This window comes from Petaurus breviceps, unplaced genomic scaffold, assembly GCF_028583685.1.
Source record: "Petaurus breviceps papuanus isolate PSGF00001 unplaced genomic scaffold, PetGlider_PUasm1.0 90804, whole genome shotgun sequence".
In the NCBI taxonomy this organism is placed as follows: Eukaryota; Metazoa; Chordata; class Mammalia; order Diprotodontia; family Petauridae; genus Petaurus; species Petaurus breviceps.
The window spans coordinates 7567579-7582806 of NW_027187348.1; the positions used below are offsets into that span (position 1 = coordinate 7567579).

General features: G+C 37.7%; 1 protein-coding gene across 5 annotated transcripts in view; it reads right to left on the reverse strand.

The window, feature by feature from the left end:
• The window catches only part of SPATS2L (spermatogenesis associated serine rich 2 like), a 254703-nt gene that overhangs the window by 139938 nt on the left and 99537 nt on the right, over positions 1-15228 (reverse strand). The window contains exon 2 of one of the 5 annotated variants that reach the window (XM_069070111.1): positions 1962-2150. The exons of the other annotated variants lie outside the window; for them this stretch is intronic. The gene's annotated coding sequence lies outside the window, so the exon portion shown is untranslated. The remainder of the gene's footprint in view (positions 1-1961; positions 2151-15228) is intronic. 5 annotated transcript variants of the gene reach the window in all.

Below are 15228 nucleotides of genomic sequence, written 5' to 3' on the forward strand. Positions count from 1 at the left end.
AGAGAGAGAGAGAGAGAGAGAGAGAGAGAGAGAGAGAGAGAGAGAATGGAAAGCTTTATTAGCATTGATCTTTGTCATGATTTTTTTCATTTAATTTTAAATTATTTCATTTTGAGGTTTCTGACATCTTAAGAATATAAGTAAATGCCTTAAAAGAAAACATGATCTAATATAAGCTGATACCTGACTAGGCTTTTTATTGCTTTGCAGATAGGAAGTATTCTTTTTTAAAGAAAATATGTAATCCCGCAGTGAGATGAGTTGATCCAGACCTAGCTCCAAGTATCCACTTGTACTTACAATTCTATTGTGCCTTTTTCTTTAGGATGCAAGAACAGACTTTGAAGTATGTCCATCCCAAAGAAGTTTTGAATCAAGAGAAGTGCCCTAAACTATGTAAAAATTAAAAAGGAAAGCATGAGAAGGAATTTTGCACTTCTTATGCAAATAGATCAGTTGTTGTTCAGTCATTTTGGTCGCGTCTGACTCTTCATAACCACATTTGGGCTTTTCTTGGCAAAGATTTTCTTGGCAAAAATGGCAAAGCAGGGGTTTGCCATTTCCTTCTCCAAGATTAAGTGAGTTGCCCAGGGTTCCACAGCTAGTAAGGGTCTGTGGTCAGGTCTTCCTGACTTCAGGCTGGGTGCTCTATCCATTGTACCACCTGGCTTCCTTGTAAATAGATTAGTAGCTTCCAATATAACCTGTGTGTGACTTTAAGTAAATCACTTAACATTTCTGGGCCTCAGTAAAATGAGTGGAGTGAAATAGATCTATGTTGCAGCAAATAAATAGGACCATACTAAGGTGATTAAAACATGTTACTACTATTGTTGGAATTTGCATGTAGAATTTCCTCAGTGGGAATTCCTACAAAAGACCATACATAGCTTTATCTCACACCAGAAGCCATCAAAAGTCTCTTCCTCCAACCTCCCAGGGCTTTCTATAACTACCTCTTCCCCTATCCCTGCCTCTACCTCCCTGTGGGAACCACTACAGAATGAATGGGCAGCATCTATTGATACTATTGACCATCATTATTGATTCAGTAAAACAAAAAGATAACAAGCTCAGAATATAAATGGACCACTTTTCTCTTAACTCCTTACAATATTCATTTTATTTTATATAAAGACAAAACTACATATTGATTTTTGAAAAGATTTAATAGAATTTTGCACAGATAGAAATGATAAACCTCAAGCTTGGAAAAATAAGCCCTTTATTTGCACTGCTAATAGAGAGAAAGTCATTCATTTGTCACAGAATAAAAATCTAGAGAAATGAACTACAGTGTGACCTACCACATCTTCAGATCACATCTCCTTTCCAAAGTGCTAATAAACATAATATTCCCAAGATGTAGGAGAGAACTCTTCCTTATAATATGAAACATTGGGTGAATTTCTTCAGAGTCAGAGAGGAAGTCACCCCCCCCCCCCACACACACACCTTAAACCACAACTGTCACAAGTTTAAGAAACACAGAATTCTTCCAAGATATTTAAATACAGGCATACATCAGAGGAAGGTAATAGTAAGAGTTTGCTGTGATGCCTTAGGGTTCATAGAACACTTTCCTTACAACGATCCTGAGAGGCAAGCAGAGGCATGCATTATTGCCCCATTTTATAAATGAAGAAACAGGCCCAGAGAGGTTAGGCCCATAGTAACCAATGGAACTGGAACCCAGATCTTCTGACTTCAAGTCCAATCCTCATTTTTCTTTGCCACTCTGCTTCTCAATATAAACAGAGCAAAGCCTCAGCATTAGGTATAATTGCACCTTATTATTTACACTGATCCTTCTCACGATGCCATATTTCTTCCTCCTTTCCCTTGATCCTTCATTATTTTCCTGAAGCTCTATCCTCTGGGGAAGGTGGGAGGGGAGAGGGGAACAAACCTAAAATAGTCTAACTCTTTAGAACTGAAATAGAAGAGAAGTCCCAACTTACGTTTTCTAGGTCTCCTTGTTTTCAAAACAGAGCTCCCGGGATGTGAGCTTGTGCTAACGAGGTCCTTACTGGGGAGCTGGTTCCTTGTCTCAGTGCTTCAGGGCCTGGACTCCCTCACAGCCCAACAGTGTGTAATCCGAAAAGTAAGTACAGCAGGTGGGGCTGGAGAATGAGGTATGTTGGCAGGACCTGGGAGGGGCGGAGGCAGCAGCTGTTTGCCAGCAGCCAAGCCACCTGAGGCTCAAATATACCTGTCACCTCCTGAGATACTGCTTTTCTTCTACTGGGAAATAAGTTCATTAGGTTTAGTTAGGCCTTGGGTACCTGGAACCCGAGTTTATGGAGACAGAAACCAGATCTGGCCCTTGAGAGTGCCCAAGCTGTACACACTCTGCTCAGAGATAACAGGCAGAAAGAAGCGAAGGCAGAGATACACACACAGCAGCTTATAGTTTGTCACAGTTCCAAAGGCCAGTCTATAAAAGGCTCCTAATCACATGCCTGACTTATCACCGGCATCAGGACAATAAAGTACTTCAGTCCTCAAGGAGATATCATTTTGTAGGTGTGGGTACTTCCTCTATCAATGCAAATTACAACCACTCTATAACTTTATCTATATTTTATATTTATGAAATATACATATTTGTAGACTATATAGTAGAAGGAAAAGAAAGCTGGATTTAGAGTCTGAGGACCTAGATTCAAATTCCTGCTTAGCCACTTACTATATGTATAGCCTTGGGCAAGTCATAAAACCCCTCTGGGCCTCAGTTTCCCCATATGTAAAATAAGGATGTTGAACTAGATGATTTCTCAGGGCCCCTCTAGTCCTAAATCTATGATGTGTGTAAATGTTATTTCTGCCAATAAGTTCTTTGAAGACAGGGGCCACTTTACTTTCATATCTATAACCCTAGCACCAAATTGTTTCAGTTCTATCAAGCTCTTCATGACCCCATTTACGGTTTTCTTGGCAAAGATACGGGAGTGCTTTGCCATTTCCTTCTCCAGCTCATTTTACATATGAGGGAACTAAGGCAAAGAGGATTAAGTGCCTTGCCCAGGGTCACACAGCTAGGAAGTATCTGAAGCTGGATTTGTACTCAGAAAGATAAGTCTGCCTGACTCTAGGCCCAGCACTGTATCCAATGTGCCACCTAGCTGCCCCTAGCACTAAATTTAGTGCCTCTTTCATAACAATTTTTTTTTGTCTTTTTTGGAAGGGGGAAGACAGGGCAATTGGGGTTAAGTGACTTGCCTAAGGTCACACAGCTAGTAAATGTTAAATGTCTGAGGCCGAATTTGAACTCAGGTCCTCCTGACTCCAAGGTCGTTGCTCTATTCACTGTACCACCCAACTACCCCATAACAATTTCTTTAAAAAAGAAAAAGAATGAATGAAACAATAGGCAAAATTAAGTGCCTAAAATATCTACCAGGCACTGTGCTGGGTGCTATGGATAAAAATACAAAAATGAGACAGTCTTTGCTCTTAAAGAGTTTATTTTCTACCAAGAGGAATGAAATAAATTTGTAGATAAGTAGAGATGAGATAGATAGACAGACAGACAGATAGAAAGACAGATAGATACCCATACATACATAGTAATTGGGATAGAGGTAGTCACAATGAAGAGACTCAGTGAAATACCTCTTAAAGGAACTGGTACTTGAGTTGGGCCTTAATGGGAGTCAGGGGCTCCAAAAGGGAGTGGATAGAGTGCCAGGCCTGGAGTCAGGAAGACTCATCTTCCTGAGTTGAAATCTAGCCTTAGATATTCACTAGTTGTATGACCCTGGGCAAGTCACTTAACTTTCTTATTTGAAAACAAATGAACAACAACAATCTCACCTACAATTTGGGCATGGCATCTTACCAAAGGCTTATCAAACTGGCTTAAGTCTACTAAATCCTCCAGATCTTCACACTAACTGTTTCCTAGCCATACTTCTACATTCTATATTTATACAGCTGAATTTTGGAGCCCAAATGTGTGACTTTACATGTATACCGATTTAAATTATATTATGTTCAGTCCATCATTCTAGCCTGCTGATACCATTTTAGATTCTGTTTTTGTCATCCAATGGGTTAGCTATATCTCCCAGTTTTGTGATGTCTGTAATGAGAAGAGCATTCTGTCAGCCTTCAATCAAGTCATTGACAAAATAATGTTAAACAGGTCAGGGCCAAGAATAGAACTTGGGACGCTTCACTAGAGACCTTCTTCTGAGCCCACATCAAGCCAGGAATGACTACTCTTTGGACAAGGTCATTCAATTAATTCCCCAAAGCCCTAATTATACCATCTCCATTCTCACATCTCTCCATCTAGTTCATTAAGACAGAATGAAACCCTTTTCAAAATTGTCACTGAAATCCATATTTACTATGTCTACAAAATTCCTTCGAACTATAAGTAAAACGGAGAAAAGCGGATTATCATGACATGACTTGTTCTTGATAAAGCCACAATGGCTTTTAGTGATCACTACTTGCCTTTCTAAATGCTCACAGACCATTCCTTTAATAATACATTTTAGAATTTTGCCAGGAATGGAAGTCAAATTTCTTGGCTAATTTTACCCTATTTCTTTTTTAAAAAACAGGGACAGAGAAAATAAAGAAATAGGGACTGTATTTGCCTATCAGCAGTCCTGTGGCACTTCCATTATTCTCCGTGGTGTTTATAAGATCAGCAACAATAGATAACAGCCATAGTTGCCACTTCTTAGAATATAATCAGGCAAATATTTTAGCTAGGTCCAGTGATGAATTTATTGGGGGATAGTGAGGTGCTTTATTATCATGTGTTCACTTATTTTTCATTTCAATCCTATTAACCATTTTTGTTCTATCCTTCCTAATCCAAAGATAATTTTCCCTGGTTGTGAAAGCAGAAAAAAACCCCAAATTTTAAAAAGTTCAGCTTCTCTCCAATGTCTGTTATCATTCTCCTATCCGCCCTATACAGTGGCCCCATCCATTGTCTGATCTTAGTTTTGTTCCCAACATAACTTTTAAAAAGTCCTTTTTTTGGTGCTTAACTTTCTTTGACACATGCAGTTTATTTTGTGATTTAGCCCTCATGACACTATACCCCTTTAGCTGCTTTTGATGTTATCTTCTAGACATTAAAAAAAACAATCTAAATTAGTTGATCAATTCCTTGTTTCCACTTAGGTCTCCTTAAAAAAAAAAGACTTCCACTTTTTCTTCCTCATTGGAATTGCCTATATTTGTTTCTTTAAAAATTCATTCTTGAGTCTTTCCCATATGTCTTGGGCTGCCCTATTCCAGAGAATCTTAGTCTACAGACTCTTAATCTGTCCTTTATTTTTGAACCTTATAAAGTTTGTTCTCTACAAGTCTAGGGTCCTTATCAAACTATACTTGACACTTCTCTCCTTTTCTATCCTAGATTCTAAGAGGAACTTGTTACATCTTCCCAAGATTTTCATCATTACTATTTCAGCCACCTACTTATGTTTCCTTCTTTGTCAGAATGAGGTCCAGAATAACGGTTTCCCATGTCATTTACTGAACTGTTTGAATAATGAGGTTGTCAGGAATGCAAGTCAAGAATTTATCAGTTCCTTTTCTTTGGCAAGAAGAAATTTCTAGCAAATCTAGTAGACATTCAGAATGAAATTGAAATCCCCCATCATTAATATATTTGTGCCTCCTTGCCAGGCTTGTAATCTGTTTCTCAATATCTTCACCCATTTACTCCTTTTTTTCCTAGTGGCCTAGTATATACATATAATAATATTGTTTTTTTCCCTCCCTCCATTGATTATCACCTAAATACTCTGGTCTAATTTGTGTTAAAATACTAATAATTAATAAGAAATAATATGCACTCCTCTGAGGAGCAAGGAAATTTTCATTTTCATAAGGGATAAGATATTAACCCAAAGGGAGGAAACTGACAGAATTTCTAATATTGATGATAGACTGCAGGGATCCCATTTCGAGGTAGGGAGGCTTTCTTAGTGTCTTCCAAATCACATTACATCTGCCTACCCAGATGAAGTATAGCTTTGGGTATTGTGTATATACTTCTGGTCAGCAGCATCGAAAACTTCACCTATTTATAGAAAAGCATCATTATTTTTCCGTATTACTGAACTATTCTCTTGGCAGTGACATTCTATGAAAATATAAGGATGGTTAGGAACTATGGAAGAATCTGTGATGGACTAGAGAAAGGCACTAATGTATGGAGGACATCAGTATTAAAGAGGTGCTATGTTGGTACTAGTGCTGTCCAAAAGCTGTTCCTTTGGTAATCTTTCCTCTTCCTCTCCTTGTACCTTCCACTAGAGAAGGGAATGACAAAGGAGGGGGTCCTCTGATTAGCTATGGTGCTAGGTTTTAGCAAAAGTAAAATGAATGGATCCAGGCCCTAGTGGTTGGTCTAAGAGACTGATTTTCATTTTATGGTGGACATAACCTGCCAGGAGTACCATCATTCTTTCTCCATGGCTATGAGAGTGGAACAAAATATTTACTATCAGTAAAAATAAATGTGCTACAAAAATCCATCTTCCTAGTCATATGACTAAGAAAGATGCACCAATTTAGGTTTCCTTTCCTTCATCACCACTAAAATGAATGCTCTAGGAACTAGTATCACAATTTAGACACATTTCTATGACAGGAAATAAATATTCATATTACAGAAGGAATAAAACCTCAGGTAAAGAGGAAAACTACTTAGAGAGTAACTGAAGCTCCATCTGAATGTTGGTCTCATGTAATTATATAAAAATGAATGAAGATATTAAGAATAAATTTTGTGTCTCTTGAGGTTGATCTAATGTTGTGAACAATAAAGACTTAGCTTGATCGTTTTATGTTGCCATTAAAATTTTAGGAATCATATTGCTCAGGAATTAACCTCTCAATTTCCATTTTAAAATCCACATATAAAAAGAGACAGGGATTTATAATCTTCAAACCAACATTTTATAATAGGAAAATTAATAAATAATCACATTATTTGTTATCTATGATAGCTAATATATAATTAACAATGATTAAAGAATATTCAAGACCCTAAAAGTTTCAATAAATTATTTAAAATTACCTCTCATAAAAAGCTGTGTTTCTGATTACTCCCCCCAGATATATTAAATCTCATTTTATTCTTTTCTGTTGACTGCCAGTCATTCCTTATCCTTTATTACAGATTCCCTGTTCTCATCAGGGAGAACACTTGCCATTCTTGCATTATATTAAAGATCACCTTAAAATATAATTATCAAGTGATTTTCCAGTCACATAATCCTGCAATAACTTCCATTTCAACATCAGGATCAAGGCCATCAACTCATACTCAGCTTTATGGATCTCATCATCCTTGGCACCATTGCTTAAAACTTTTTCTTTGGCCAAGTTCATCTCCTCACAACTGCTTGACTCATCCTTTAACTCAGCCTAGGCTATGTAATTTAAAAAGCCTTCCACCTCTACATTAATATCTATTTCCACTGTCCATCATAAGCAACTCTCTATGCAGCCTTTCTGCATTGAACAATAACTATTCCCTGACTAATGGTAAATCCATTTAATAATAATTGTAATAATAGCTAGCATTTGTATAATGCTCTGTTTGCAAAGTGATTTATGATAATTATCATTTTATCCTTACAACAACTCTGTGAGGTAGTTGACATCATTATCCTTATTTTACAGATGAAAAAACTGTGGCAGATGGAGGTTAAGGGACTTGCCCACGGCCACACAGTGAGTAAGTGTCTGAGGCTGGAACTGAACTCTGGACTTCTTGATTCCAGGTCCAACTCTCTTCTCACTGTGCTATCGCTCCACTAATTTTGTGCTCATATGCTTGTACATTTGCATGTATGTATTCTCCATAAGCACTACAGCAATCTTTAGGAGAGCTTCTGTGTATTTTCCATGCTGAGTGAACCACCACAGCAAATCCCAAGGTAGGTACCAGGTACATCGTAAAGGCACAGCCTGAACCAGGTGAATGGATTATGTTCATCTAGAATTTTGAGCAATAGCAAATCTTATCATTCTTCTGGATCATTACTCAAGACATTAAATAAATGAGAACTTTTCTTCAGTAGGGCAACCGCTATAAAGACCCTTTCCAACTAAAAATAGGATCATTTATTATTTCCCTTGAAAGATTTTCTGCTAAATTTCACCCAATCCAATTTCAAGTCACTGAGATTTCAATGTATGAAATGCTAGATCACCTGCTTCACTGACATAAATATAGTGCCTCGAGCTTCAATTTTATTTATATCACGCCTGATGGAATTGTACAGACAAGGAATGGAATTTATCTGGTTTTAACTTGTGCTTTTGGACATATTATAAAATGCTTAAAATCAACCCACCTGGTAAGTATTCATGGTGTACTAAGCAATATATTTGGATATTTAGGGAAGTTATGCAAAAACTGTAACATACTCTTACTCTTGAAGAGTTCATTTAAGTAAAGAGGTTTTGGGAAAAAAAAACACAAATGAGACCTTAATTCAATTAAATCCTATGGTGTTGTGGGAATACCCTTGAATTTAGAATCAGAGGTTCTTGGTTCAGATACTAGTCGTCCTACTTAATACCCATGTGACATTTTGGATAAGTCAACGAACCTCTCTGGGTCTTAGTTTCCACATATGAAAAAGAAAAGACAAGAGCTTGAGGATCTCTAAAGTTTATTTTCAATGATCTGAATGCACAAATCACTAGGATACAAGGCAGGCTGTTGTAGGTATAAAGAAGTAAGGAAAAAGTGCTATGAAACATCTGGGAAAGGTGCAGACCTTTACAGCTGGGGACTCTGATTGTCACTCTGATCGTAAGGTAGAGCCATGAACTCCAAAACCTCCATTTAAGAAGGGAGCTCAGCTTAAAATTTCTCATTTCTCATCTGGCTGTACTACTTTGGGACTTCTCTGAATTTTCCATCATGCCCATGACCACCCCCACTCCCCCACTTTTCAGTTTTCTTTTGTGTGTTGTCTTCCCCCATTAGATTGTAAGTTCCTAAGGGCAGGGACCATATTTTGTTTTCTAATATGTATATCCCCAGCGCTTAGAAGAGTGAGTGGCACATTGAACTGACTGACATCTGGTAAGGCTTCATGGAAAAGAGAGAACCTGAATGAGCTGTGAAGGAAGAGAAAGATTTCAATAGGCACTGCTGATGGTGTCTGTTTAATAGGTGACAGACAGTACACACAAATGCACACAGAAGAGGGCGAAAAGGTAAGAACGGTGCCTTCTGAGTAGTCCATTTTGGCTGAAACAAAACTTTCTCTCTGGCCAAGAACAAAGTAATATGAGGTAAAGCTGGAAAGGTCAGATGGAGGTAGACTGTGGAAGTCCTTAAATGCTAGAGTAAGGAACTGTTTATTTATTAAGCCTCAGGGAACCACAGAAGAGTTGTGACTAGAAGTATAATGTGCTCTGTGGTGCACTGGGAAGATAATTATGGAAGACAGATTAGAGAGGAGAGAGAGTGAAGGCAGGGAAACCAGTTAGGAGGGTATTGCAGGAGGCCAGATGAGGACAGGAACTAAAGTGGTTGTGGTAGGAATAGGAAGGAGTGGACGATGTAATTGGAATTGAAGAGGCAGAAGATATAGGATTGACTATTTAATGCACAGAGGCAGGGGGAGGAAGAAGAAGAATGAATGATTACTAACAATGGTGGTGTCATCAATGGAAATAGAGTAACAGAAACACAGAAACATTAACATAACCTCAAGTCTAGGTGAATGGGAAAATCGCAGTGTCATTAATAGAAAGAGACTAACAGAAAATTTAAAACACAAATATCATCACTCACTTCTTTGCAGAAGTAGGGGACTATAGAAGGGGAACATTCCATATACTGTACCATTCAGTTGATGTGTTTATTAGTTTTGCTGAATTACTTCCCTCCTGTTCTTCCTTTTTCTCCCCTCTTTCTTTTTATTAGGTTTTCTTTTTTCTTCCCTTTCTTTCTTTCTTTCTTTCTTTCTTTCTTTCTTTCTTTCTTTCTTTCTTTCTTTCTTTCTTTCTTTCTTTCTTCTTTCTTTCTTTCTTTCTTTCCAGGTCCTTGCTGAGCAGGGAGGGGTCAAGGACATTCAGGAATGAAGATAAAAAAATACTAATAAATTTGTACATTTTTTTTCAAAGTAAAAAAGCATACGCTTAATGATCAATTGCAATTTATATAAACCAGTATCATGAAGTTGCTGGGTTCACTAAAGTGCCTCTAGCTAATCAGGGAAAGCTTCATGAAGATGACAACAGGTTGTACTTTTGAAGGAGAGGCAGAATAAAGCATGTTGGGATGAACAGGGGATGGTATTCCAGTTAAGGGGAATGAGTGATATGAAAACCTGAAGTCAGGAACTCAGGATCAATGGATCCGTAGAGATCATTTCGTCTAAGCCCTTCAGGTTACAGATGAAGAAACTGACAAATACACAACCAATAGGACTTGGAAACAATGGCCTTCCCTGGGGTATAATAAATCTTTTTTTTTCATTTTAGGAACTTTTGCTCTATTTCCCCTCTTTATTCAAACACTTTCACCATCCTACTTGGTATCATAGACATATTGTGTGTATTTCTTATCTGCCCCATTAGACTATGTTCATAGGAAAAGAGACAGTATCTTATCTTTTTGTATCTTCCTAGAGCTCTGCACATAAAAGGTATGTGAAAAATATTTATTGGAGTAGAGAAAATATTGAACAGTCTATAATTGCTTACATTTGTAGTCGAGATTATACTTCTGTCTCAGTAGATGATGTTCCCTAGAAAATTTGCCACCTTTTGCTACATTTCCTTATATTTTCGGGACAGGTCCAAAGAAACATAGATTCTCTACATTCATTTGTTGGTTGTGAAGCTCTAGATTTGGGGCCTTTCCAGTTTTTCCATTACCCTTCTTAGAATGCTGGGCCAAATCGGGATTTTTATCAGGCCCATTTAATGCACTAAGCTCTTTCTCTCCCCCCCCCCCCATTTTGATTTTATTATGACTTAAGGTTTCATCCAACTCCAAATAAAGAACTACAGAGCAAATTAAAACTGAATTTCACTTAGCTCTGTTGGAGCAATTAATGAAATCCTATTTGTGGTTTCTTCCATTTTCATTTCTACCTAGTTTCTCATTTTTAATACGACCAATGGCCAACATAACTTAGTTAACTATACCCAATCGTGGAAAAAAAAATGCTCAGCCAAATGGAAACCCAAAAGCCAGCTTTGTTCTATTAAATGCTAACTGAAAAATGAGAAAGTATCTGTTAGAGAAGAAAAGCCCCACCAATGTGTTTTCTTTTTTTTTTCTTAAAAGGGATGCTAATTGTCTTTAGCATGATTTCATCTTTTATTTCAAGCCTTCATATCACAAAGGAATATACAGAATGAACCCCTTCTTTATTTTACAGAAGACTTGGAATGAGCTAGACCCTGAGTAAAGACCACACAGAAATGCATATCTCAAGATCTTGCTCTATTTTCTTTAAAAATTGGACTACTTTCCTATACCATAGGGGAAAAATAAATTTAACCATGACAGAAGCTCTCCATTTCCTCAAATCTCTGAATAATCAGCCCATTACCAGTATTTCTCCTGTCTCATGGCACTATCACACTCTCAGCAACTCCCATTTTGTCATTTTTGCAGCTTTGCCTCCTTATTCAAAGGTTTCACTCTAGCTCCCAAATCATAGCACACACATCGACAGAATTAAAGCAGTGCTTGGTACGGGGGAGGGATGTCAAGGGGATCTAAGAGGTGCTTCAGTTCTCTTAACAGTTATATTTCTGGCTCTTCTAGATCTGAATGTATACAAATGGCTCTGAAACACCTTTCCCGCTTTTTTTCTTTCCTTTTTCTCTTCTTTTCTTGGTCCGCATTCTTTTCTATTCCATTTCAACAAATACTTAATAAGTGCTTACTATGTGCAAGGCATTGTTCCAGGTGTTGAAAATATGAAGATTTTTTTTAAAGACAGCTCCTGCTCTCAAGGAACTTAAAATCTACAAAAAAAAAATTTTTTTGAAGAAAGAAAGAAATAACATGTACTTGATAAGTGTAATACAAAGTAGGTTGTGATGGGAACAAGATAGAAATCTGGACAGAATATTTTAAGAAACTTTGAGCAGAAAAAAAATGCTTTTTAACTTTCTCCTTCTTTCTCTTTGTGATGTTTACCATTGAGTGTGGCATAGCATAAATAAGCCTGGATTTGCAGTCAAAGGTTCAAATAATATATGTACTATTTATTATCTGTGTGACCTTGGGCAAGTCCCTTAGCTGCTCTCTGCCTTAGTTTCTGAATCTATAAAATGAGGTTAAATGAGAAGACTGGACTTAATGATCTCTGAGGTTCCTTCCAAATCTAAGTTCTATGATGCAGATGGCATCACAAAGAATCTCCCCAACCCTGCTCTCAGAGACTATTTATTTTCTACTTTAGTTCTGGAGACTGTCACAAGGTGGTGGCAGCAGTGGTGATGGTGTTAGAGTAAGGCACAGACATAGTAGGTATGCATAACCAACTGTCCTATAGCTGGTGTTATGGTAGCCTGAAGGCTTGTGGGGGAGTTTATGATCCTTAAAGAGACATAAGCCACATTTCAATAATCTCAAGAGAATTTATGAATTATAGTAAAACAAGCTATAAAGACTATTACTGAGAGAAATGTCTAAAGTAAACCCATTCTGTCATGTCAGGGTCTGAGGTCAAATTGACACATGGACATGAACAGGCTTTTTAAACTCACTTTCTTTTGCTTTTGAAATTTAGAAAAGCTATTAAGATATCAGCACGAATATTTATTAAGTATTATTTACCTTCATGTACAAGTTAGCATTAAGAGAAAATACTATTTGAAGCAAAATGTAGAAGAAATTATCACCACCTACATATACATGAATACTCCAGTCATAGGATCATAGAACAGATCATAGAGGAAGGTGCTCCAGAGTTAGTAAATTTAGAGAACCTCCATTGAGTTTACACTCTGATTTCCAATTGACAAGCTACCTTCCCCACAAAATGACAGAATTTATAAACTGGAAGGGACATATCTAACTCACACTTCAACAAAAATCCTTTCTATAGGGGCAGCTAGGTGATGCAGCGAATAGAGCACTGGCCCTGGAGTCAGGAGGACCTGAGTTCAAACCCAACCTCAGATACTTGACACTTACCAGCTGTGTGACCCTGGGCAAGTCACTTAACCCCAACTACCTTGCCTTCCCCTCTCCAAAAAAAAATCCTTTCTATGGCAATCCTTTTTTTCTTTTTGCTTTTTGGAGGGAAGTTGGGGTTAAGTGACTTGCCCAAAGTCACATGGCTAGTAAGTGTGAGTAAGTGTGTCAAGCATCTAAGGACACATTTGAACTAAGGTGCTCCTGACTCCAGGGCCAGTGCTCTATTCACTGTGCCACTTAGCCACTCCTACAGCAACCCTTTATCCCTCCTTTGCTAGAAGACTTCGAGTAAGTAAGAATCCATTACCCTTCTAGTAGTTCCATTCTCCTGAAAAGATCAAATTGCTAGACTGTTTTTCCTGATGTCAAGAAAAAACTCAGCAATTCCACTTACCACTCTTAATTTTTGCCCTACAGAGCCAAGCAGAACAATTCTGATGTCTCTTCTACCTGCTAACTCTTTACATATTTAAATATGAAGCCAGTGATCAAGTTCTTACTAACTTGTCTTTTTGCAAGGTTTTAAACATTCCATGCTTCTTCATCTGATCATCATATCATAAGGCCTTTCATCATGCTGGTCACCCTAACCTGGACATTCTCTGGTTGATGAATAGTCTTCCTAAAATGTGGCACCTAAAATTAAACCCAAACATCCTGATGTAGTCTAATGAGAGCAGAGTACACTTTAGGAGATAGCATTTGTGAGCTGCTGTGGCTGAAGATCAGTATCACCTGGTGTCAGGCCTTCTGGTGATTAGACCCTCAGAATATAGCACAGCTGGTCTACAGAGGTCAGATGCACAATCCAGTGCCAACCTGCCCCAGAAATCTTTTCAACTTGCTAGAGCTTACCAGAGCTTGTTCTTGAAGGCTCTCAGGGTCACCTTCATGCCACAATGAGGCATCAAAGGAGGACTGTAGTGGCAGATCATTATTATCAGTAGGAAATAAAAATAATGATAAATTTCATCATGTGGTACAATTTAACCAGCTTGGTCCTTGGAAGACAGGTACAATCTGTCACTGGCCCATGCCTGCAGTTTCACTAAGTAGAACTTGCGAGGGTTTGTACTCTGCAGGCATAAGCCTTTGGAATCCCAGGGTCACCTCCATTTAAAATTGAGGTCGTTAGTGGAATCAAGCATTAGTGGAAGGAAATTCCTAATAATAATAAAAATAACAACAATGTACACAGTGCTCTCCAGTTTTCAAAGCACTTTCACATACTTTATTTCTTTTGATCTTGTTGATTAAAGAGGCATTCTCCAAAGCTGCCTCAGGTCTCAGCTTGTCTATAGTTCTTAAAGCTTTGGGCAGCTCAAGTCTACTCTCTCTCCCTCTCGGTCCTAGGCATCTCAGTCCTAACTTCCTTCTTTGTTTCAGAGAGAGGTATGTTAATTGCCTCTTGCTGCTAGTACTAAATTACTTCTCCAGTACCTTGCCAAACGGAAACCTGGCCTGCAGTTCCCTTGGCTCAAATCCTCATACTTCCTCTACACTCCCTTTTTTTTCTGCTTAGGTTTTAAAATCCCTCTTCAGTCTTTTTCTCTTTGCCCAAAGGAAAAGAGAGAAAAGTCTCCTATCTGGTAACTCCTGGGTAATTTTTTTTTTCCTTCAGTTCCAATGCCTTTGACTTTCATTTAGGGATTACTTGGGTTACTTAGACACTATCCTAATCAGAAATTAATACCCTTTCTTCTATGAATCTTACTTTTTCCATTAATTTAATAGACATTCATTTACTTCTAAAGCAAATTTTATTAATAATTTTTGGTTTTGCATTACGTATATTTTCCAGTGTAGCCCTCCCTTTTGTCTCTCCTATCACTTTGGACAAAGAAGAAAAGAAGAGGTTAAAAAAGTAGTTCAGCAAAACTAAGCAACATAACTGAAAAAAGTCTGATGTTATATATACTGTTCTACACCTATGACCAGGGTTGGGGAGGTGGTCCCTTCTCATTTCTCTTCTTTCTGACCGAGATTATTCATTATAATTTCACTGAATTTCATTTCAAAATTTTTCAACAACATTTATTAAGATCCAACTATACTCT